This window comes from Pantherophis guttatus, chromosome 4 (assembly GCF_059756535.1).
Source record: "Pantherophis guttatus breed Tessera chromosome 4, ASM5975653v1, whole genome shotgun sequence".
Taxonomy (NCBI): domain Eukaryota; kingdom Metazoa; phylum Chordata; class Lepidosauria; order Squamata; family Colubridae; genus Pantherophis; species Pantherophis guttatus.
The window spans coordinates 90,882,965-90,908,077 of NC_142066.1; the positions used below are offsets into that span (position 1 = coordinate 90,882,965).

Consider the following 25,113-nt stretch of genomic DNA (forward strand, 5'->3'; position numbering starts at 1 on the left):
TCTAGGAAATGTCTTCAAGTTAGGAAAGCCCAATGTATGGCATAAACCTCCTTCTCCCAGATGGCCCATCTCTGTTCTGTTTCGGTTAATTTTTGGGAGGTGTAGGCACATGGTAGCAGTTGGTTGTGTTTATTCTTTTGGAGTAAAACAGCTCCGACTGCTACATTGCTGGCGTCTGCTTGTATGACAAACAATTTTTCTGGGTCTGTGTGTTTCAAAATGGGTTCGGCAGAAAACAGCTGTTTAAATTTCTCAAACTGAGCTTAGCATTCCATTGTCCAATTTAGTGGTTGCCTTGGCTTTGGTTTGGCTTCCCCTTTTGTTTTTAGCAGGTTTGTTATGGGGAGGGTGATTTTTGCAAATGCTGGAATGAATTGGTGGTAGAAGTTGGCAAACCCCAAAAAACTTTGTAACTGTTTCCGCGTGTGTGGGGGGGGGCTCCCAATCGATTACTGCTTGCATTTTTTGTGGGTCCATCTCTATCCCCTCATGGAAAATTTGATACCCTAGGTAGTCTATTTTTTCCTGGTGGAACTCACATTTGGAGAGTTTTGTATAGAGTTTGGCTGCCCTGAGTTTATTCAGGACTGCACAGACTAATTTTACGTGCTCTGCCTTTGTTTCTGTGTATATTAAAATGTCATAAAGGTAAACCAAAACTCCTTTGTATAAATGTTCGTGAAGCACCTCGTTTATCAATTGCATAAAAATGTCTGGGGAACCTGTAATCTAAACGGGAGTACTTTAACATGGTAGAAACCCAGTGGGGTATTGAATGCAGTTTTCCATTCATCCCCTTTCCTTATTATGATGCAATAATAGGTCTCTCGTAAATCCAGCTTAGAGAAAATTTTCCCCTTTGACAGGTGTCCTTCATGAGGGGGAGGGGGTACATATTTTCTATGCTCACCGTGTTTAAATTATGGTAGTCCATGTAAAGTGCCATCTTTTTTTTGTGGAACTGTACTGGGGCTGCGTTTTTTGGCTGGATAGGTTTGATGAACCCCTTTCTAGGTTTTTGTCAATGAAAGCTCTTAGTTCACCACATTTTCGGGGGGACATGCTGTACATTTTTGGTTTTGGAAGTTTATCCCCTGGTAATATTTAGATGGCATAATCGATGACCCAATGGGGGGGGGGAATTTGTCAGAGCTTTCTTTGCTAAAAACCTCGGCTAGGTCCCTGTATTCTTTTGGGATACCCTGGGTTGGCATGGACCAGCCGGGCATTGCTGTTTTATTGCTCCCCCCTTTCTGGGGGTTTTCTCTATTTCATCTGCAAATGTCATGTGTCCCTGGAATCTTACAGACCCCTTCTTCCAATTTACTTTGCGGTTCCATTTCCTCAACCATATGAGGTTCCATTACAGGCACTATGATAAACATCAGCATTTTGTCATAGCTTCCCATGTTTATTTGCAAAGGTTCAATAGCAAAAATGGCTGGTTCCCCTCTGCTACTGTCCCATCTAGCTGGCAGAAGGTGATGGGGATTTTCAGTTTCTTTAGGTGGATCCCCAATTTCCCCACCAGGGCTGGGCTAATTAGGCATCAGGTGCAACCTGAGTCCAATAATGCTGAAACTTCACATGGGTCATCTTCCCAGGGTCATCTTGGGTGGTCCTCCAGGTGCGATTCAAGGTGTTGGTGACCACCTTTAGAGCGCTCCATGGCTTAGGACCTGGATACTTACGAGACCGCCTTCTGCCACCGAGAGCCTCCCACCGGCCAGTACGCTCCCACAGAGAGGGGCTCCTCCGGGTGCCGTTGGCCAAACAATGTCGACTGGCAGCCCCCAGGGGGAGAGCTTTCTCTGTGGGAGCACCTGCCCTCTGGAACGAGCTCCCCCCAGAGATAGGGACGATTCCGGATCTATGTACTTTCCATCGGGCCCTCAAAACTTTTTTATTTCATCAAACCGGGCTGGCCTAACTCTCCAATGGTGTAATTTTAATTTGAATTTTAAATGGGGGATTTTAACTGTCAGGCCAAATTGTTTAATATATTTCTAAATTGTTTTTAAATTTTGTATTCTATGTTTTTTATCTATGGCTGTTCACTGCCCTGAGTCCTTTGGGAAAAGGGCGGTATATAAATTTAAATATTAAATTAAATTAAATATTAAATCTTCCACCGGCTTTCGAGTAATGAAATTCACTCCCTCCCTTTGCATTTCCCAAAAGGTGCAAAAATGTCAGGACGCTTAGGCACCAGGCTGAAAGTTAGAAGGCTAGAAGTTATAAATCAATATATTGCAGGATACAGGATAATATAAGAAGGAAGTAATAAGGAAAGAAGTAATTAACCCCCCACTTCCCCTGAAGAATGGCAGATACATGGATACACAGATCTGACAATAACCATGTATAGACATGACATCAGGCACTCTTTTCATTCCCCTTATTTCCCCTTTTCTTATATTTTACATGATTTTAGATAATTTTTGAGTCCTTGGAATATGAAAGCTTCAGTGAGCTTAAAGGGAGAATGAATGCAGTACAAATATATACATTTTTCCTCATTCATTAAAAAATCAATATATGCTGTAAAATTTAGCTATTGTAATAGTTAACTTTTGCAACAGCAACTTGTCCATCTTGCAATTTTCCTTGCAAACAGTTCCTGTCTTGCAAATAATTTTTCCTTTGCAAACTTTAAATGAGTTTTTTCACCACAAATGAAGCACCACCTCTGTTGCTGGGCTTTCTGCTTGCAAAGTCTTTGCTGGGCTGTAATCTGATATCTTCTACTGCTACTTATCTCTTTGCAGACATCTTGTCTGTTGCTGGCTCCCTGGAGACAGCCAGTCTATGGAATTTTCTGTTCTTCTCTCTCTGCTCCCCACCTCAGGAATTCCTCCTTGTGGCTCTTTTTATAATGGCGCTTGTTCTCCTCAGCAATCAAACAAGCCTTTAAAGCCTCCAAATGCAACTCCTGCTCTGGTTTGTACTCAAACACTGTAGAAACAATGTTCCAAGTTTCAGCAAGACTGTTTAACACTAGCAGCACCTTCTGAGACTCAGGAAACTGCATGCCCCACTGTTCCAATTTCACAAATAAAGTTTGCATTTGTACAAAATGCTGTTCCACAGATTCTACTGGTTGCAAACTGGCTCTGTATAATTTTTTTGACACACTCACATGCACATTTCTTAATTTCAGCCAGACCTCCTTTGCAGTCTTTAAATCAGCTACATTGATAAACTGATCATCTTCTAAATTCAAGATGATATAAGCCATTGCTTTATCATGCTGCCTCTGATCTACAGCTGAAAAAGGCACCTGTGATGGATTAATAACCAAATAACAGCAAAATACTTTTATACACACATTCTTATATACTGGTTATTTACTCTATCAGTATTTTCTAGAAAGGTTTATTCTATATATATCTAATTATACAACACTATATCAATCTATAAATTATATATGCTAGCTTACTCTAAAGTTATATGATATCTAATATGGTTGATAATATTCTTAAATTATTTTATCTGTCCACAGTTACTATCAATATACAGTTCTTATCTCTCAATATTTTATCATCGCTTTAAATCTCAATCAATATCTATATTTATATACATTTATAAATAATTTTAAATTATTCACTTTAAATCTATAATCTATAAATCTATAATCTATAATGAATCTATAATTCATTAGTCTATTACAATTTACTTTTTCTATTCTTTCTTATTGTTTATAATTATTATCAGTGTTCAAATATATCAATTGATTGCTTTTATCACTCCAACAGTTATAATTATTCTTGTTTCTTATTTCCTTCTCAAAATTGTTTCTTCCTGTCATCCAGTCTCTGTGTAAATCTATATGAGGCAATGTTGCATCAGTTTTACTCAGTTCTTTAATCAAGTCTTCACTTCCACACGATATCACCTTTTCTTTCCTTATTTGCTTTTATATCTCCAATAGTCCGATTTTCACAGTTATAATGTTTCAAAAATATAATTCCTTTAAAGTTGTAATAATAGTCAATCTCCTACTGGCTATCCTCGTATTCTCCAATCTCCACTTCTCCACGCTCTGCTTTTCACAATCCTTGTATCACTGTCAGAAGTCCGAGGAGTATGCTTTGGGTTGAGTGATGGTGGAGATACCTGCGTAGCATTCAATTTCTCCTTGTTCGCTGCTTTGTTCGGACATCATTGCAAGGTCCCCATAGTAGAGCAAAATGTGCTTCTCCAGATTATTATTTATTATTTATTTATTAATTTTATTTCTATACCGCCCTTCTCCCGAAGGACTCAGGGCGGTGTACAGCCTAATTAAAAACACAAAGACAGACAAAATTTAAAAATAATTAAAATTATTAAATAATAGGCCCAATTTGTAAAACCCCAAATTTAAAATCCCATTTAAAACCAGTTAAAAATCTTTACATTGATAGCCCAGCCTGGCGGAACAACATGGTTTTGAGGGCACAGCGAAACACACGGAGATCAGAGATTTTACGAATTTCTGGGGGCAGATCATTCCAAAGGGCAGGGGCTCCCACAGAGAAGTCCCTCCCCCTGGGTGTCGCCAGTCGACATAATTTGGCCGATGGCACCCTGAGGAGACCCTCTCTGTGGGAGCGAACTGGCCGGTGGGAGGCTACTGGTGGCAGAAGACAGTCTCAAAGGTATCCAGGTCCAATGCCATGGAGCGCTTTAAAGGTGGTAACCAACACCTTGAATCGCACCCAGAAGACCACTGGGAGCCAGTGCTTTTCAAGGGGAGCCCCATGAAGAGAGCATTGCAGTAGTCCAGTCGGGAGGTGACAAGGGCATGAGTGACTGTGCGCAAGGCGTCGTGGTCCAGAAAGGGGCGCAACTGGCAGATCAGACGAACCTGATAAAAAGCCCCTCTGGCCACGGCCGTCATATGTTCTTCTAAAGACAGCCGTGTGTCCAGGAGGACGCCCAGATTGCGGGCCCTCTCTGTGGGGGGTAAAGACTCACCCCCAATAGTCAGCGATGGCACCAGCTGTCTATATCGCGACACTGGGATCCACAGCCACTCGGTCTTGGAGGGGTTGAGTCTGAGCCTATTTCTCCCCATCCAGACCCGCACGGCCTCCAGGCAGCGAGACATCATATCAAGGGCATCGTTGGGGTGGTCTGGGGTGGAGATGTACAGCTGAGTATCATCAGCGTACAGATGGACTCTCACCCCAAAACCACGGATGATCTCACCCAGCGGCTTCACATAAATGTTGAACAGAAGGGGCGAGAGGACCGACCCCTGTGGCACTCCCCATGCAAGGCGCCTCGAAGTCGACCTCTGCCCCCCTGTCAACACAAACTGCGAGCGGTCGGAGAGGAAGGAGGAGAACCACCGCAAAACGGTTCCCCCTATTCTAACCCCCTCAACCGCTGCAGCATGATACCATGGTCAATGGTATCAAAAGCCGCTGAGAGATCTAACAGGACCAGGACAGAGGAGCAACCCCTGTCCCGAGCCCTCCAGAGATCATCCACCAACGCGACCAATGCCGTTTCTGTGCTGTACCCCTGCCTGAAGCCCGACTGGTACGGGTCCAGATAGATAGCTTCATCCAGATGCCCAGGCAGTTGTCGTACCACCACACTCTCAACAACCTTCGCCACAAAATAAAGGTTGGAGACTGGACGGTAGTTGGCTAATTCAGCCGGGTTCAGGGAAGGCTTCTTGAGGAGGGGCCTCACCACCGCCTCTTTCAAGGCAGCGGGAAAGGCACCCTCACTCAGAGAAGCACTTATAATCCCCTGGAGCCAGCCTCGTGTAACCTCCCGGGAGGCCAGTACCAACCAGGAGGGACACGGGTCCAATAAACATGTGGCGGCACTAGTCCTACCCAGAACCCTGTCCACATCCTCGGGAGCCACAGGATCAAACTCCTCCCAGATAATATTCTCAAGACCTGCCCTCGTCTCCTCTCCTGGACTCACCCAGTCGGAGTCCAAGCCTTCCCGAATCCAAGCGACTTTATCATGCAGGAATTGCACAAAATCCTCAGCTCGACCCTGCAAGGGATCTTCCCGCACTCCCCCCTGAAGAAGGGAGTGGGTCACCCTAAAAAAGGCGGCTGGGCGGTTCTCTGCAGATGCGATAAGAGCAGAAAAATAGTTAGATTTTGCCGCTTTTATCGCCACTAGGTAGGTCTTGATATAAGACCTCACCAGTGCCCGGTCGGAATCGGATTGACTAGTCCTCCAAATGTTCTCTAGGAGTCTTTTCTGACGCTTCATCTCTCTCAGTTCCTTGGAGAACCAAGGAGCCAATTGAGGTCGGCATCGGGTCAGAGGCCACAAAGGCACGACGCGGTCCAAAGCCCCGGCAGCCGCCCTCTCCCAGGTGGCCACCAGGTCTTCAGTCAAGTCGTGTGCCAGGGTCTCAGGAAATGGCCCAAGCTCCATCAGGAACCTTTCGGGATCCAACAGGCACCTGAGACGGAACCATTTAATCGGTTCTGTTTCCCTGCGGTGGGGGGAAATGGCAGGAAAGTCCAAGCGAAGAAGAGAATGATCTGTCCATGACAAGGGTTTAATGTCTAAATCCCCTCTACCAAGATCATTCAACCACTGACCAGAGACGAAAATCAAGTCCAGAGTGTGTCCCCCTGTGTGAGTGGGGCCCTGAACTAATTGGATCAGGTCCATGGCCGCCATGGAAGCCATGAACTCCCGAGCCACCTCTGATGCCTCACCTGCAGATGGCAGGTTGAGATCCCCCATGACAATAAGACTGGGGGTATCAACCGCCACCCCGGCAATAACGTTGAGCAGCTCGGGCAGGGTCGCCGCCACGTGGCAGGGAGCCAGGTACATAGTCAGCAAACCCATCTGCCTCCCACGGCCCCACTACACGAGGAGGGACTCACATCCGGCTATCTGAGGAACAGTGGTCTTCCTCGGACTAAGACTTTCCCTAATAATCGCCGCCACTCCCCCACCCCTCCCCTGGGCCCTTGGCTGGTGAAATGCACAGAAACCTGGTGGGCACATCTCAACGAGGGGAACCCCCCCCCTCCTCATGGTCCAACCAGGTCTCCGTAATACCTGCCAGGTCTGCACCCCCTCCAAAATAAGATCACAAATGAGGGGGGCTTTGTTAACAACAGACCTGGCATTACATAACATCAGCCGCGGATCCAGGGCCTGAGGCTCTGTGCAACCCAGGTTGACTCTGTGCAACCCAGGTTGACTCTTCAAACTAGATTGATCTAGTTTGCAGAGTCTGCTTTCTGTAAGGATTTGCCGCTCCTCCTTTCCCAAGAAAGTATAGACTCTTGAAACGTGGTATTTTAAAGGGAACCTTTTATTGAGAAGAAGTGATAGCAGAACAGGTGAAGCAGACTCTAAATTCTCTCCCAAACTGCACAATTAGAAATAGGGCTCTAGAATCCATCCCTCCAGTTTGAATGTGGATTTCAGGCAATCCACAGGTGTGAAGATGTTTATTGTAATTTACCAGATAAGATGTTTATTGTAATTTACCAGAGCCACATAAGGATCTGTTCCCATGGTCTTCTGCTTTCAACCAACTGACACAATCCACATGGTCCTTCCTCCTTATTTCATTTCCAAAAGGTGAAAATATTGCAGGGCACTTAGGAAAAAGGTTATAAAATACAGCTTATCCCCATGCTCCCCCCTCCCTCCATATGAATGGCAGTATCAAATCAGGGATCTGACAGACATTCTCTTATCCAAAATAATTATTTTCTTGGAGGTTGTCTGGGCTCAAGTTCAAGTTCATTTTCTTGTGCCCTAAATTGTGTATGGCACAGATATAATCTCCAAAGAGAATGAAGTTTTTATGCAACTCTGAAATATAGCTGTAATATAGTTATTGGGAACCTTGCTGTAGCCTAATACCATATCTCTTTCTTCTGAATGCTCTATGATTTCCTTTCTTTATCACATTCTGGTTCCTTATTCTTTTTGATGTTTCAGATTAAGGGAATTGCAAATAATCTCGCTTTTTCTACTTGCTATGATTAAAACATTCTTTAAATATAACATAGCTCTAATTTGTTGGTAGTAGCCTATGGGTTAACTTCTATTTATTGTTGTGTGACATACAAAGATTTAGTACTCTTGCATTATGCACATAGCTTGCTTGAGTTCTTCAATGTTTGCTAAGATATCTATTTGTTCCTCTTGTAGCATCTAGAACAAAAGTAATAAGCAGATTGTGTTCAAATCCCTTTTTTGCTTGGGTACATTTGAACACAATCTGCTGGGCACTGCTCCAATAAGGTCAAGGATGAAGTGGAAGAGCCCCATCTCTATCACTCCAAGCTCCAGTGAACGATTCTGGCTAGCATTCAACTTTTCTTTTAGTTTTAGGGTTCAGGAATTGTTTATCATTGTTTGGGATTTTTATCTTTTGGGAGAGTAATCAAAACTTCACTGTGGGTTTATCTATTAAGATATTTTCAACTTATCCACTTACCTGTTGATTATTATTAACTGCTCCGATATTGCTATCACTGTTTCAGCAGTCAATAGACTGTCTAGCAACAATGTCATTAAACAGTAGGTCATTGTCTCTTTTAGGGTATTTCATCCAGCTCTACAGTCTGCTCCTACAAGAACACAGAGCCAGGAAGACAGGTGTTGTTGCACTACAAGTCATGGTCCTCAAAATATTCTTGATTCAGAGAGGAGAAAAGAGAATACAAATTACCATATGAGTCAGGAGTTACTCTTGTTCTTTTGCTGAAAGCAGTTTATTTATCTGCAGTTCTTTAGATGCTTTAATATGCTTCAGATTACAGTGGATATTCTCTCTCTCTCTCTTTTTCTTATCTATGGAGCTATTATGCGCTATTATTATTACTTCATTTTTTTAAAAAAAAGTCCATCTGTTCATGTAAAAAAATAAAATAAAATCTAGCTGTTCATATTCTACGAGTATTCTACGAGTAAAATAAAGTATAGCATTTCACCAGTCCAGTGATTCAGATTCAGATTCAGAGGAGAGCTCTCCTCTGCATAGTTAAATTTTTATTTTAGTAGCATTGTTATTAATTATTTTCTGTTCTATGACAGAAATTTTAAAATTATGTCTTCCATTCTTTTGGCTGAGTAAGCTGTAGCTGAGACACTATGTGGACAATATTTTTTATCTGATCAAGAAAAATTGCATTCCGGCACGCAGAATACATATCTATGTCTGGTAGTAATCAATCAGATGAGATCATAGCAAGGCCTAAGTGAAGCTCCAGCAGAAAAAGTAAAATGCATTAACTAAAGATTTGCCTTTCTTATATTCTTTCCTCTTAATTAAAAAGTCATTAAAGTATTTTGAGGTTGTTCTGCAATTGCCAGCTCAGGAGGATTTTTCTCCAGCTTAACTCTATATTACTAGTAGATGCTTATTTTCTGTTTAATATTTTTTCCACTAGAAAAGAATTGACAGACAACTCCAGAACTATTGACTAATTGAGATTCAAGATCCAGTTTAGGTTTTTGGCTAAAATAAATATATTGATATCCTTGCTATCATCCATCAACTGAAATGAGAATATTAAAATCATTTATAGGAATCTAGAATATCCTTTTCCCAATTTGGTACACTTCAATTAGGGTTAATGGGCTTCGTAATTCATTTGGAGGAGTATAAAATTAAGACAGTGCACCATATAGTACCATAGTCAAGGCTATGGTTTTCTCATTTGCAATGTATGGATATGAAAGTTAGACCATAAGGAAGGTTTAGCATCAAAGAATTCAGGCCTTTGAACTATGGTGCTGGAGAAGATTCCTGTGAGTCCCTTGGACTGCAAGGCGATCATACCAGACAGTCCTAGAAGAGATCAACCCTGACTGTTCTTTAGAAGGCCAGATCCTGAAGATGAAACTCAAATACTTTGGCCACTTAATGAGAAGGAAGGACCAGTGGTGGGATTCAGTCAGTTCGCACCACTTTGGGAGAACTAGTTGTTAACTTTCTGAGCAGTTTGGCAAACTGGTTGTTGGAAGAAATCATTAGGGCAGAGAACCGGTTGTTAAATTACTTGAATCCCACCACTGGGAAGGACTCACTGGAGAAGAGCCTAATGCTGGAAATGATTGAGGGCAAAAAAAGAAGGGGACGACAGAGAATGAGGTGGTTGGATGGAGTCACTGAAGCAGTCGGCATGTGCTTAAATGGTCTCTGGGGAATGGTAAAGGACAGGAAGGCCTGGAGAAAAGTTGTCCATGGGATCATGATGGGTCAGACATGACTTCACAACTAACAACAACAACAACAAAATGAAGACACTGGAAGAACATTTAAGGTTCATTTGGAATCCTTTGAACCATATCAGTTAATACAAGGATATTTAGAACAGAAAAGAAGATAACATATTGGTTTTTTTCCCCCATTTTAATAAGAATGAATTTAACTCATACTTGTCAAGTAATGCAGAAGTCAATACAGTATACACTTACCTTTGGGATTTTGCCATTCTGTAAACATTGTGAGGTGGTGTTCTCCAGGCACCTGTATGTACACCAATATGAGCCTTAAGGAAGATTTCAAACAGAAAGGTATGTGTTAGAGGAAAGTATTTATTCAAGTTGTTATAATAGGAAAAAATACCCACAAAATGAGACTTAGATAATATTTAAATGTATGTATGCAGTGGTGGGATTCAGCCAGTTCATACCAGTTCAGGAGAATCATTTGTTAACTTTCTGAGCAGTTCAGCAAACCAGTTGTTGGAAGAAATTTCCTTCCAACAGTCTTGTTTTTCCCACTTTACAGGGCTAATCTTGTCAGGAAGGCAGGAAGGAAACATTCTGGTGTGCCTCTGTGTTGCTTCTAGCCTAATCCTTATCTTTATTGCCCTGCTTAAGTGTTTTCAGAAACTGCCTCTCCTACTTTGTAGCAGCTAATAATTCTTGGCAGTATGCCTAGACTACCCGGAGCCACTTCTCTGGAGGTTTTTTGTTTTGTTTGACAGGGGCTTGACTTTTTAAAAAAGCTTTTTACACTGCTTGTGGTGTACCTTTGGGATGTGTACTTCCAAGAGTCAGGATGCAAGCTTGGCGCTTGGTCTGATTTTTTTTACTGCCTTTCTGAGCTTCAGGGTAGAAGATGTAAAGGAATCAACCCATACTGTAGACGATCCATCAGGAAATCATTGAGGAGAGCTCAGTCACAAGTGAGGGGAGGGAAATTCAGGTCAGTCAGCTTTTCGATGAGAATGCCTGATAAGATGGTATTAAAGGTCTATAAAAAGCATTCTAACATAATTCCCAGATTTCTCAAGGTGGCTTAGTGCAATATGTAGAGCAATGGCAATGGCATCCCCTGTTGACCTGTTGCTTCTATAAGCAAACTGGTGTTGATCAAAATTTGGTGGAAGACAGGACCTGAGGTGTTGTAGGACCAGTCTCTCAAAGCACTTCATCACTATAGATGTCAGTGCAATAGGTCTATAGTCATTCAGGCTGTTTATGGCTGCTTTCTTCAGAACTGGGATAATTGTGGCTGCTTTTGAGCATGATGGGACTCTAGCCTGTTGCAGGGAGACATTAAAAATCCTTGTCAGGACCCCTGTTAATTGGTCAGCACAGGTTTTTACCACTTTCCCTAGCACCTAATCTGGACCTGCAGCTTTGTTGGAATTTACAGCCTTCAGCACAGCTCTCACTTCATATGAGTGAGAGGGTGAGTGGCTGGAGGTTAGAGGGCCTTTAGGCTAGAGCCACAGAGATAGGTCTTTTGACCTCAAACTGGGTGAAGAAGCTATTTAGCTCCTCCACCAACAGGGCATCATTTGCTATTTTTTTTGTATTGCCCTTATAATTGGTTAGGTGTTGTAGCCTCTGACACACCTGTCTTGAGTTATTATCTTCCAGATGCTTCTCTATCTTTTGTTTGTATTTCTGTTTAGCCACCTTTATGCCTCTCCTCAAGTTTGCCCTGGCCTTATTGTATTCGTCTTCATTTCCTGCCTTGAAGGTGAAGTTTCGGGCTCTCAGAAGTGATTGTACCTCTGCTAACATCCAAGGTTCATGATTACTGTAAACTCTGATGCGCTTATTCACTGTTACATTGTCTGTGCATGTTTTAATGTAAGAGAGTACAGTATCAGTGAATTCTTGCAGCTCCAAATGTTCAAATATAGTCCACTTAGTAGTCTCAAAGCAGTCCTGCAACTGGCAGAGTGCTCCCTCCAGCCAGATTTTGACAATTTTTCTGACTGGCCGTAACCTTTTCCTAAGGGGGATATACTTTGGACACAGTAGCAGAGAGATGTGGTAAGATGTACCCAGATGGGAGAGGGGGATTGCTCTATATGCCTGTCTTAAATTTGAGAACATATGGTCTAGAGCAGTGATGACTAACCTTTTTGCCGTCGCATGCCAAAAGTGGGAGCGCGGGGGGTCAAGTGCACATGTGCCCACACCCATAATTCAGTACACCACCTCTCCACATGCCTGTGTGTGTGCCCCCCTGCTTTTGGTACGTGATGGCACGGTGGGCACGGTAGGCCCATTTTGCACTCTTCCCAGGCTCCAGAGGCTTTCTAGGAGTCTGAGGAGGGCGAAAATGGCCTTCCCCACCCCCCAGAGGCTCTCCCCTCCAGAGGCCAGAAACAGCCCTTTCCCGACTTCCAGTGGGCCCGGAATGCCCGAAAATCAGGTGGCCAGTGCATGCATGCACACTGGAGCTGAGCTAGGGCAATGCTCCCGTGCTCACAGATATGGCTCTGCATACCACTTGTGGGATGTAGGGAGAACAGATTTTAGACAGGCTTGATTAAAATCCCCAGTCACAACAAAGCACCCTCAGGGTAAGTGGCATCATAGTTCCTGTGTCTATTTGTTCTGGTAATTGATTTAACAAGGGCAGCTGCTGTAAGCTCTGGCAATGAGCCAGACAGGGTTTTTTTTCTTCCCTTGTGTTTTAGTTAAAAAGGATTTAAACAGTTTGTGATTTAATTATTTGTATTATGTTTGGATTGCTGGTGCTGGCCATGAGGCGAGGCAGATGTCGGGGAGTAGCTGGCCTGGCTGCGGAGGCCCTGAGGTAAGTCAGTGCAGTCAGTGTAAGTTGGATGGAGGCAACTCCATCCCCCCTGCCTCATGAGCAAACAGAAGTAGTGGGCCTCCCATAAATAGAAAAAAATAAGACAGGACATGACTGGGGACAGAGCTGACATCGCAGCAAGAATAGCAAGCTTTCACAGGGCTCTGTGTTAAACTGCCATGTTCTACCTGACAGGAGGTACAATTGGACTCAGTTGGACCCAAGCCACCTTGGAGAGGTGGTGGAGGCAGAGGGAGAAGTTTCGTCAATCACAGGGAGCCTGCAAACTCACTGTTTGATCCCAGAAAACTCCTCATCTTGGCAGGGGGAAAAGATGGCCATTAAGCTGGCCGGACGGAGGCTGTGACAGCTCCAATGAAAGAGCAATAAAGGAGATGAGCAGAAAACAGTGTGTGTGATCTGGGTGAGCTATTCTTAATTTCCAACTCCTGTTGAGGAATTTACCCCAGAAATCAACTTCTTTCTGAAAACGAGACTCTAAAAGAGAGGAGGTGATCTTTATTCACCCCTCTGGAATGGCGGTGACTAAACACATGAACTGCTGACAGACCCAAGCAAAGGAAAAGAAAGCACTTGGTAAAAATATATCTTTAATGGGTTTCAGTTTTAGGAGGCTTGCTTGTGGATATTTCACCAGTTTTATGGATACTTAAGATACTTTTAGATATATAATGTACATTGTAATCCTGAAAAACAAACTTTGTAGAAGTGAAAGTTTTAAAGTGGATTCAGGTGAAAGTGGAGAAATAGAGTAAGGATGCCACCTGCTGGTGGAACCTGTCAAGTAAAGGGAGAAGACCTTGAACAGTCTGATGCAGTACAAAAGGCTTGGGTTCCTTAGAACTGAATTGAGCTGATACACTTAATTGGGTGCTGTCCTGTGGAATTAACACTTGCAAACTGCTTACACTGGATACTTAGAAACAGATGGGGAAGACATAGAAAATTGTCCTTGAGATCATTTGACTCTTTGTGGATTACAAATACATTGGACAGCATGAAATTTGGATTTAACTTGAAGCTAAGTGGAAATTTTTTTAACTGCTGAATAGAGGTGATGTGCAACTATTGGGCTTCTTGGCGGATTACAAATGTCATTTCTTATAAGAAAATAAGTGAATTAAGAGGGATATTGAAGAGGCTACTTGGACATTCTAGATACAATCTCTGTGGAATTTAGAGTTAAAATTAAAGTTAAAAGATAGTGAAATTATTTGACAACTGAAAGGGAGGGGAAAATTGTTGGGGAAAGAACATTACTGGTTAATATTAAAAAGGGCACAAAGAGGATGTGGATAATTTGGGAGAAATTTGAAGGGTGATTGGGCACTTTATTTATTTATTTATTTATTTTGTCACATTTCTATGCCACCTGAGGGATTCTGGGTGGCTTACAACAGAGAATAAAACAATGCAACAATATCCCATACAAAAGTTAAAAGAAGACATTCAAACATTAAATGCGTTAAAACACATACACTCCAATTTGTGGCCGGGTCTCGCAAGTTCACTATAATGAGATCAACGGCCCCAGGCCTGCCGGAAAAGCCAGGTCTTCACCGCTTTCCGGAAGGCCAATAGGGTGGGGGTGGTCTGGACTTCAGGAGGTAATTGGTTCCAGAGAGCCGGGGCAGCCACAAAGAAGGACCTCCCCCGCAAGCCCACCAGCCAACATTGTTTAGCTGACAGGACCTGGAGGAGACCGACTCTGTGGGATCTTATCAGTCGCTGGGAGCTATGTGGTAGAAGGCGGTCTCGAAGATAGCCTGGTCCTGAGCCATGTAGGGTTTTAAAGGTAATAACCAACACCTTGAATTGCGCCCGGAGACCGATAGGGAGCCAGTGCAGCTTGCGGAGAATTGGTGTAATGTGGGTGTATCTAGGTGCACCCACTATAACTCACGGAGCTGCATTCTGGACCAACTGTAGTCTCCAAACACTTTTCAAGGGTAGCCCCATGTAGAGCACGTTGCAATAGTCCAACCGTGAGGTGACAAGGGCATGAGTGACTGTGAGGAGAGCCTCCTGATCCAAGTAGAGTCACAATTGGTGCACCAGACGAACCTGTGCAAAGGTCCCCCTAGCTACAGCTGTCAGATGTTGTTCCAATCTCAGCTGTGAGTCTAGAAGGACACCCAAATTGCAAGCCTGTTCTGAGGGAGGCACTTTCTCTCCCCCCAGAACCAAGGATGGACAATTGACATAGTCTTTAGGGGGCAATACCCAGAGCCATTCGGTCTTGTCTGGGTAAGTCTGAGCCTGTTGACTCCCATCCAGATCCTCACAGCCTCCAGGCACTGGTACATCACATCTACCGCCTCACTGAATTGACGAGGGGTGGAGATATACAGCTGGGTATCATCAGCATATTACTGATATTCCACCCCATGTCATCAGATGATTTCACCCAGTGGTTTCATGTAGATGTTAAATAGGAGGGGAGAGAGGACCGAGCCCTGAGGCACCCCGCAGACAAGGGGCCTAGGGGACGACCTCTGTCCTCCTACCAGCACCGACTGTGATGACCAGAGAGATAGGAGGTGAACCACCGCAACACGGTGCCTCCCACTGCCAGCTCTCTTAGTCGCCCCAGAAGATACCATGGTCAATGGTATCAAAAGCCGCTGAGAGGTCAAGTAGCACCAAGATGGAGGAATGACCCCTGTCTCGGGCTCACCAGAAATCATCCATCAGCATGACCAAGGCAGTTTCTGTGCTGTAGCCAGGTCTGAAGCCGGACTGAAAAGGGTCCAGATAATTTGTTTCATCCAATGACCGCAGGAGCTGAAGTGCCACCACTTTCTCTACAACCTTTCCCACAAAAGGTAGGTTGGAGACTGGATGAAAGTTTTTTAATTCTGCTGGGTCCAGGGAAGGCTTCTTGAGGAGGGGCCTTACAACTGCTTCCTTTAATGGTTGCGGGAAGGACCCCTCCCTCAAGTACACGTTAACTAAAGCCTGGAGCCAGCCTCGGGTCATCTCCTTGCTGGCCGAAACCAGCCAGTAGGGGCATGGGTCCAACAAATAAGTGGAGGAGCTCATCGCCCCTACAGCCTTGTCCACTTCCTCAGAAGTCACTGGCTCAAACTCCTCCCAGACAATAAGAATAAGACCCGCCCCCGTCATCTCGGTCGGTATTGCCCAATCAGAGTCCAGGCCCATCTGAATCTGAGTGATTTTATCTGACAGAAACTGCACAAATTCCTCAGCTCTACCCTGCAAGGGTCCTCCGTTCCCCCAACCTTAAGGAGGGAGCAAGTTACCCTAAATAGGGCGGCTGGGCAAGAATCCATGGATGCAATAAGTGCGGGAAAATGTGAACATTTTGCCACCTGTATTGCCACTAAGTAAGACCTAACAAAGGCTCTCAAAAGTGTTTGGTCAAATTCGGATTTACTGGTTATCTAAAATTGCTGATAAATTGATAAGGGTCAAAATGTCAAATTCAAACGTATCTAAATTAGGGGGGGGAACTGGATCAGCACCATCATCTGCCTCATCATCAGCAATGTCAAGTCGTTCAATCCAAGGGTCAATAGAAAGTTTCATCCAGCAGGAAAAAATGAATACAATTCAAAAAGATATGCAAACATTGTTCCAATTGCTATAAGAGGCCATAACCAAGAACCATAATGAAATAAAGAATCAAGAGAATCAAGAGATCAAGGGAAATTGGCTTCCGGTTTGCTTTTCGTAGCCACCAGACGGTCCCTCAGGACCGCCAGCCCCTTCGCCTGTAAAGAGCCGCCTGTACAGTGCAAAGGTGGCTCGAAAAACCCCATTTCCAGGAGGAAATGTGGGATAGAGCAGGTGAGTGTAGGTAGAGCTCTCCATAGCCCCCAGAGTTTTTTTTTTCTCTTGGGGGAGAGCGGAGGAAGCTCCCTATAGCACTCGCCGTTCGCTCCGGGCGTTGGGAGACCTCTGCCTTTTTGCAGAGCAAGGCTACGAAGACAAGCTTTTTAAGATATTTAACAGATTAACTAAAGATGATGAGATCAGGATCTGGACCTGTGACCCTAAATTGCAAGTATTAATACTTATTTCGCAAAGGATATTCAACAAAGTAAAAAAGACCTTTTAAAATGGCGATTGCCGAAACTGGAGCAGGGAAGCTGAAAAGAGAAAGTCCTTCCGTTTCTTATTAAGTTACAAAGTAGCAGAATAAATGCTCCTGGCTACATTTGAAGGGATATGAGCTGGACCTGTAACCCTGAATCGCAAGTATCTCACTTATTTTATAACAATTATTGAAGAAGGTAAAGGAAAAGGAAAAAAGAATCTTTAAAAAGGGCGATTGCCGAGGCTTGAGAAGGGGTGGATAGGGAGAGTCCTTCCATTCCCTATTGAGATACAAAGTAGCGGAATAAATACTTTTGGCTACACTTGAAAATAAAGCTCTACTTTTGTGTTTTTCTCTTCCTGGAGATCTGATATTGATCTTGGTTGGAAAGAAGATTTTTTTTTCTCTGTTGCCTCTCTTTTCTCTTTTTTTAAAAATAGTTTGTCTGTGTTGAAATATGGCATTAAAGCCGGACAAACAAGCAATGGGGGGGGGATTCCCCCCTTAATAAATTACGTGAACAAGTTTTAAAGCTCCAGTCTCAGAAAACTGATTTTAATATAGTTGAATTTCTTTTGGAGGAGATTGTAAGAAGGAATGAGATTGTGAATCAGAACTTTGAAAAATTTAAGCAGGAAATTAAAGAATTAGTGCAATTAAAGCTTGATATTCTGGATCGAAAGATTATAAAAATGGCTAATGGCTTTGCAGAATTTATGATTAAGTTGGATGAAAATACTAACTTATTAGAGTCTAAAGTGGAAGAAATTGAGGATAATTTGGACAATAAAATACAAAAAATTGAAAATGATTTGACAAACATTCAAGACAATAGCTCAGAAGAAAAATCTAAAATGGAGGTTGAACAAAAGACTTGTAATGCAGAAAATTTACAACAACGGATTGAAAGAGAGGTTCTAATGATGCAATACAATTTTACAGAATATGCGATCAGACTGAGAGGTTTGCAGGAAAATAACAGAGATGATTTAAGGAAAATATCTTCTGATATTCTGGCTGGGATTTTAAAGGTTCAACCTGAGGAAGTGTTTTGTAGGATTGACAGAGTTTACAGAATAAACTCCTGGATTGCAAAGCAAAGGCAATTGCCTAGAGATGTGGTGATTTATTTTACAGATAAAGAAATTAGGAATAATATTGTGCAAAATTCCTTCAATTCTACTTTGCAATTGTATGGAAGAAAGATATGGATCTACAAAGAGCTCCCCCCCAAGATGTTAACGGAAAGGAAGAAATTTGGTTTTCTGGTGACTGAGTTAAAAAACAGAAATATCTTATTTAGGTGGGATGCTCCAGTTGGTATAATATTGAGATATCAAGGAGAAAGATACCAACTAGATACTGTTGAAAAAGCGGAAGAATTTTATCAAAAAATTTTGAAAATGAACTTAACATCTTTAGGCACAATACAGGATAAGCAGAAGGAGTTGGAAATAAAGGGAAAACATCGAATTACAGAAGTTGCGGTAGACAAATTGCCTTTGGATTCTTTGGATACCCCAGCTGGATTATATACAAATATGAGAGAAGCGGCATCCGACCTCAACGTGATGATTCACCAAGTCAAAGACAAGTATGGAAATCAATTAGCTGACATACAATTGGCAAAAAAGAAATATGAGATACAAAAACAAAATCAACAAGATCAACTTATAAAGCAGAATGAAAACCGATCAGTTGATATACAACTTGTGGAAAGGAAAACAGGATGGAAATTAAACCCACAAAAAGAAAAGAAAAAAAGAAATAGGTCTCACAAAAACAGAAATTTCTAAATTAAGCAACAGTGAAGCCAGTGATTTTAAAAAAAATGAATGAATATGTGAAAAGATAGTGGAGTGGAGGCGAAGTATTGGTTAATATCATCCTGAGGACAGTGACAGACTTCTGCAATGCCGTAATTTTGGGATGTGAAAAGAGCCTTAAACTGTTGGATTTGAATTATCTACTTTGGACTTCTTTCTTGTATTGATAAATATATTATAACTATCTTGAGCTACAAGGCAAGAGAGCTACGCTGGGGCATGCAGAAGATCTGGTTGTTACCCATTAGGATGATGGGAATTTATAATCCTGATGAAAGCCACAATTACAACTATATGGAATATAATTATAATGTCACTCGGGTGGTTGTTTTTACTTTTATACATATATGAGGATATTCATTACTGATGGGGGTAGATGATGACTGAAGACTTTGAACAAACTGTTGCACCAGGATGTTATGTTACCCAATTATGGATGAGGGACTCAACAATCTAGTGGAAAGACATCAAAGAAGATATTATATGGATTATAAACTTAAAGTCATTGTCTTTTTTTTTTTTAATAACGGAATATTTACATATATATATATATATATATATATATATATATATATATATATATATATATATATATTTAGTAGAGTGGGTAGTGGATTAAAGATATTAAGAATTGTTGTGCATGGCAATTTTGTAGGAAAGTGGGTGGAAACATGTTAGTTTACTGATTGATTAGTTTAAGAAAAGAGATGTTTAAGTGATATATTTAGGGGAGTGGAGGAAATGGATAGAGTTGAATAAATGTTAAATTAGGATTTATGGGGAAGGCTGCTTTGAAATGTTATATTAATATAAACAAAGAATAAATGTTAAAGTAGGATTTATTATATAGTCTTAAAGTGGAAGGTTGTTTTGAAATGTTGTAATAATACATAGATATAAGTTTGGGGGAGGAGAAAAAGGGCATATTATTGCTAAATTGGGAGTTATAATAATATTATGCTAAATTAGAAGTTATCATACAATGTTATAGTAGACAGCTTTTTTTTTGAAACGTATGGTAAAAGGGGAAAGTAACAATATCAATAATAATAATATTTTTAGTAAGTAAGAGTCAGTATATAGAGGAGGAGTAAGGAGATGGTAAAATATTATGTAATCTGTTATGAATCAGGTTTTTGTTGTGAAGAAGTCACAGGGGGGGATGGGTGGCGAGGGGGGGTTAGGGAGGAGGGGGGAAGAAAAAAGGGGGAAAAATTTGTATTTGAAAACTTTTTCAATAAAAAAAAAAGAGATCAAGGGAAATTATGGGTGAAAAACTGGGGACTTTTCAACAGATGCTAACCAAAAATGAAAAAAAGATTAAAATAATTGAAGAAAAGTCAAAACAAGTAGAAAAAAACCCCAAAGGAAATGAATCAGAGACTAACACAGGCCAAAAAAGAACTCGAAGGAACTGTAATCCAGTTACAAATGGAAAAGGCTGAACACTTCTTGGGGTTTCAGAATATTGAGGAAGGGAAAGAAGAAAACATAGCTGAGTTGATATCTATTGGCTCAAACATTATAGATAACAATGCCCAAGATGAGGGCAGAGATAGATGAAGTGTTCAGAATTCACACTAGCTATGCTAAAAAGAAGAAATTCCCAAGGGAGGTACATGCAGTGGTGGGATTCTGCCGGTTCTAGGGGGTTGCTCTCAGCTGTTTTGCTCAGGGCTCTGCTGCTTGCTGGAGCAGATTTTTTTCCCCTAGCTATGCTGAAAAATGAAACTGAAAGTAAAGCAGGCTGTTGGCTTTGCTGTTGCTGCAACGTTGGAAAATTAGGCAGGCAGATTTCTTTTCTTTTTCCTCACCAAAAAAGGTAGGTACAAACAATGGGAAATTTAGGGCAAAAGAGGAGAGTTCAAGATTTTAAAACACAAAAGAAAAAAAGCTCTATTTAACTAGGGAATTGTAATAATTGAGATACTATTAATTGTATATTGTGTTGAAAGCAGAAATGGTTAAGTTGTGGTTTGGCGGAATATATGGGGGAAATTATTTGGTTTATTATTATTGGTAAATATAATTAATTGATTTGTAAGAAATTGGATTGCATGGAAATAATTGGAATATTCATGTTCATATTGTTTAATATACAAAAAAGGTAGTTATATAACTAATTGATTTATATTAAAATGTTGAATTTATATTAAATAACTGTAATATTACATAATTAACCAATGTGAGGATGGATATAAAAATAGATGACAATGGGAAGGGGTATAATATAGAATAGAAGGGAAAAATTGAATTTGATTAAGATTAGAGATGAGGATGAAGGGCAATATTGGTTTTTTACAAAAATAGGAATAGGAATAAATATGGCAAAAAGGAAATATAGAAATTGTAAATTTAATTGAAATGACTAAACACTGTTTAAATTTGTGAACCAGCCAAATACTCTGTTCAAAGAAAATACATTGTATGTTTGTATGTGTGTTTCTAATTATTGTTATTATTTGTTCTCTTTTATTCTTTAAAGTTTAACAATTCATTCTTTATCTTAATATCTTTATATTTGTTTGGGGTTGGCATTCTTCCCTTTCATCTTTTTTATTGTACAGCAATCTTTCTCCTCAAACCTACCAGCCCTCTCTTTTCTTTCCTTCTTACTTTCTCTTCCTCCCCCTCTTCTTCTCCTCCCTACTTCCTCTTCCTTTTTCCTTCTCCTCCTCTCTTCCTCCCTCTCTTACCATCATTCCTACTCTAATTTCCCTTCCCTTCCTTCATCCTCTCTATTGCTGTATTCTTTTATGCATATGGACTACTCAGAGGGCTGAAAAAGTTATTTCTGACTGGTCCTCGCACTTTTGACCAGTCCTCGAACTTACGACTGTCCTCACATTTTACGTTTTTGCCCTATCTTGTCACCATGGTGAAGAGAAGCAGTTGTGAAATGAGTGACACGGTTGTTAAGAATGCTACAATGGGCATAAATGATGACCAGTCATAAGTGCGAGGACCGGTCAAAAGTGCAAGGACCAGTCAGAAATGACTTTTTTCAGCCCTCTGTAGTCCCTATGCAGATAGCCACGCCCACAGGTCACATGGCCAGCTAGCCATGCCCACCCAGTCACATGGCCAGCTAGCCACGCCCACCCAATCACATGACCATCAAGCCACACCCCCAACTAAGCCACGCCCACAGAACCGGTTGTTAAAAAAATTGAATCCCACCACTGGGTACATGTAAGATTCATGGGAAAAAAACCAATAAGAGCAGAAATTCTTTAAAAAAATAAAAGAGGAAACCCTAAAATATAAAGGAAGAGAGATTGTGGTTCTAAAGCAAGTACCCAGAAGAGTTAGAGACCTGCGGAAGCAATATCAATTTCTGACAGGACAGTTGATCAAACACCAAGTAAACTTTAAATGGCTGATACCAGAGGGAATTTTGGTTACCTGGAATGATAGAAGACACAGACTGGACTCTCCAGATAGTGCAAATGAATTCTACAATTATTACTTTAAGCCACAGGAGCAACAAACAAGAAGAGAGGAAGGAGAAAATAGAAGACAAGAGGAATTAATGATACATGAAACTATGACTAAGCAACAAGAAGGAAGTAGTTTTTTTTTGTTTTGTTTATTTTTTTATTTTTATTTTGATTTATATACCGCCCTTCTCCAGAGATTCAGGGCGGCTTACAAGGCGTTAGCAATAGCCTTCATACTTTTGTATATTTTATACAAAGTCAGTTTATTGCCCCCACAAACCGGTTCCTCATTTTACCTACCTTAGAAAGGATGGAAGGCTGAGTCAACCTTGAGCCTGGTGAGAATTGAACTCGCAGTAATTGCAGGCAGCTGGAAACTAAATACTACCCTTAACAGTAGCATTAGTAGCATTAGTCTGCTGCGCCACTCAGGCTCCTCTGTTGAACAAAACAAACAAGCAGAATGAGAAGGAGTAAAAACAAAGGAGCAGAGAGAAAGAAGAACAACTAGAACAGCAAAACCCACTTATAAGTGACATAATGAAAGAAGAAACAAACCTACTATCAATTAACATAAATGGATTAAATTCTCCCATGAAGAGGAGAAGACTCTTTACAAAACTGCAAAAAATGGACTTAAACATAATTTGCCTACAAGAAGTACACATCAAAAGACAGTATAATAAACTCTCAGAGTACTCCAAAATTGGGAAACTATATTTCTTGCTGGCACAACAAAAGAAAGGGGGTGGTGGTCTTATACATCAGAGAAACTATAAAAGCCAAACCTATATACGCAGATGAAGAAGGGAGAATATTAATGGTGGAAGTAACAATAAACTTCAATCAGGTACTCTTGAGAGTCATATATGCACCAAACAACAAGCAAGAAGATTTTTATGAGAAACTCCAGGAGAAAATTGCAGAACTGGACTATGAGAGCATTTGTCTAATAGGAGACTTTAATGCAATCACAAATGTAAAGATAGATTACAGAAGCAGTAAAATAATAAAAAGGCAAGGAAAACCCTACCAAAGTCTTTCTTTAAACTGGTGGAGAAAATGAACATTCAAGATTCAGTATATGAAGAAAAAGAAATCCGGAGAAAAACCAATATACTACTCAATACTCATATTACTGAAATAGCCATCAATCCTGGTCAAGGATAGACATGGCATGGATGACACCATAACTAAGTACTAATATTCAGGAAATAGAAATAGAACCAAATATATGGGCAGATCACAACTCAGTCAGGATTAAATGAAAAGGATATAAGAAAAAAGTGAGATGGATGACGAACAATAGAAAAAGAAATGACATTCTTCTTCAAAGAAAATAGAAAGGAAGGGACCTCATTAGAAAATGTATGAGACACAGTGAAGGAATACCTTTGAGGACTAGCTATTTCTTATATAGGAAGGAAAAATAAAAAAAAGAAGCAACACCAAAAAACACTGGAGGGAGAGTACAATAGATTAGAACTGGAATTGCAGAAAAAGCCACAAGAAAAGAAGCTCAAAAATCAAATGGAAATAATAAAACACAAACTGAGCCTACTCAAAAAAGAACTAACATGTAAAATTAAGAGTATAAAAGAAAACTTCTTCAAAATGCTAATAAACCAGGAAGATGGCTGGCATATAAACTAAAGAAAAGAAAAGAAAAAAAAACAGATAAAAAGCTTGATAGATAAGAAAGGTACATTACAACATCAAAATGACAGGAAAAAATAATAATTTAGAACTATTATGAAAATCTGTAGGTACTATCGAAGAATAAAATAAAACGATACTTCGAAAGGCTAGATTACCTAACATCCCTGAAGAAATAAGATCTACATTAAATGAAAAGGATAACAATGTTTGACAGAGGCAATTAAGAGGCAGAAGAATAATAAATCACCAGGACAGATGGCCTACTGGCAGAATTCTTTAAACAACTACAAGATTCCTTGGGACTATTACTGCTGGAAGTTTACAATGAAGTCTTGTTAGAAGCTAAAATAACAAAATCCTGGATGGAAGCAAATATCACTCTCATACCTGAAGGAATCAATGTCCAGTCATTTGCAGGGTGCAAAGATGTCTGACTGACTGCTCAGTCTTTATTGCTTTTTTATACAGTCTTTCCAAGCAGCAAAAGGCAAAGAAGCAACAGCGTTTTTATTGGTAGATTCTAGATACTATATATCTAGTACAATATCTAGATATTGTACTAGATATAGTACAATAAGTCTGGAAAACTCCACCATCAGCCCCAACAGGGCATCGAGTAGCCCAGGCAGGGCTGTTGTTACGCAGCTGGGAGACAGGTACGCAATCAACAGGCCCAACTCCCCTTGCGGGCCCCATCTCACGAGGAGGGCCTCACACCTGTCTATCTGGGGAACAGTGACCTCCCGCAGACTAAAGTCTTCCCAAATAACAACCGCCACCCCTCCTCCCCTACCCTGGGCCCTCGGCTAGTGTAGCACCCGGAAACCTGGTGGGCAGAGTTCTATCAGAGGGACACCTCCCTCTGAGCCCAACCAGGTTTCCGTAATGCAAGCCAGGTCTGTGTTTTCCTCCTCAATCAACTCAGGAATGAGGGGACCACAGACCTGGCATTAAAATGCCAGTCTGAGCCCAGTGATCCCCTCTCTCAAACCCCCAGGAAGTTGGATGGAACCAAGAGGGTTGGAGCATGTCACCACTCAAAGATAGTGAGGGCAAGCTCCCAGATTTTGATACGGCCCTCGGTTCATCCATCTG

The 25,113-nt window shown here is 41.2% G+C and overlaps 1 protein-coding gene and 1 pseudogene across 4 annotated transcripts in view; one reads left to right on the forward strand and one right to left on the reverse strand.

Moving 5' to 3' along the window:
* The window catches only part of LOC148114229 (uncharacterized), a 202,125-nt gene that overhangs the window by 145,584 nt on the left and 31,428 nt on the right, over positions 1-25,113 (forward strand). The gene's annotated exons all lie outside the window — the stretch shown is intronic.
* On the reverse strand, positions 2,807-7,119 carry LOC148114230 (uncharacterized; annotated as a pseudogene).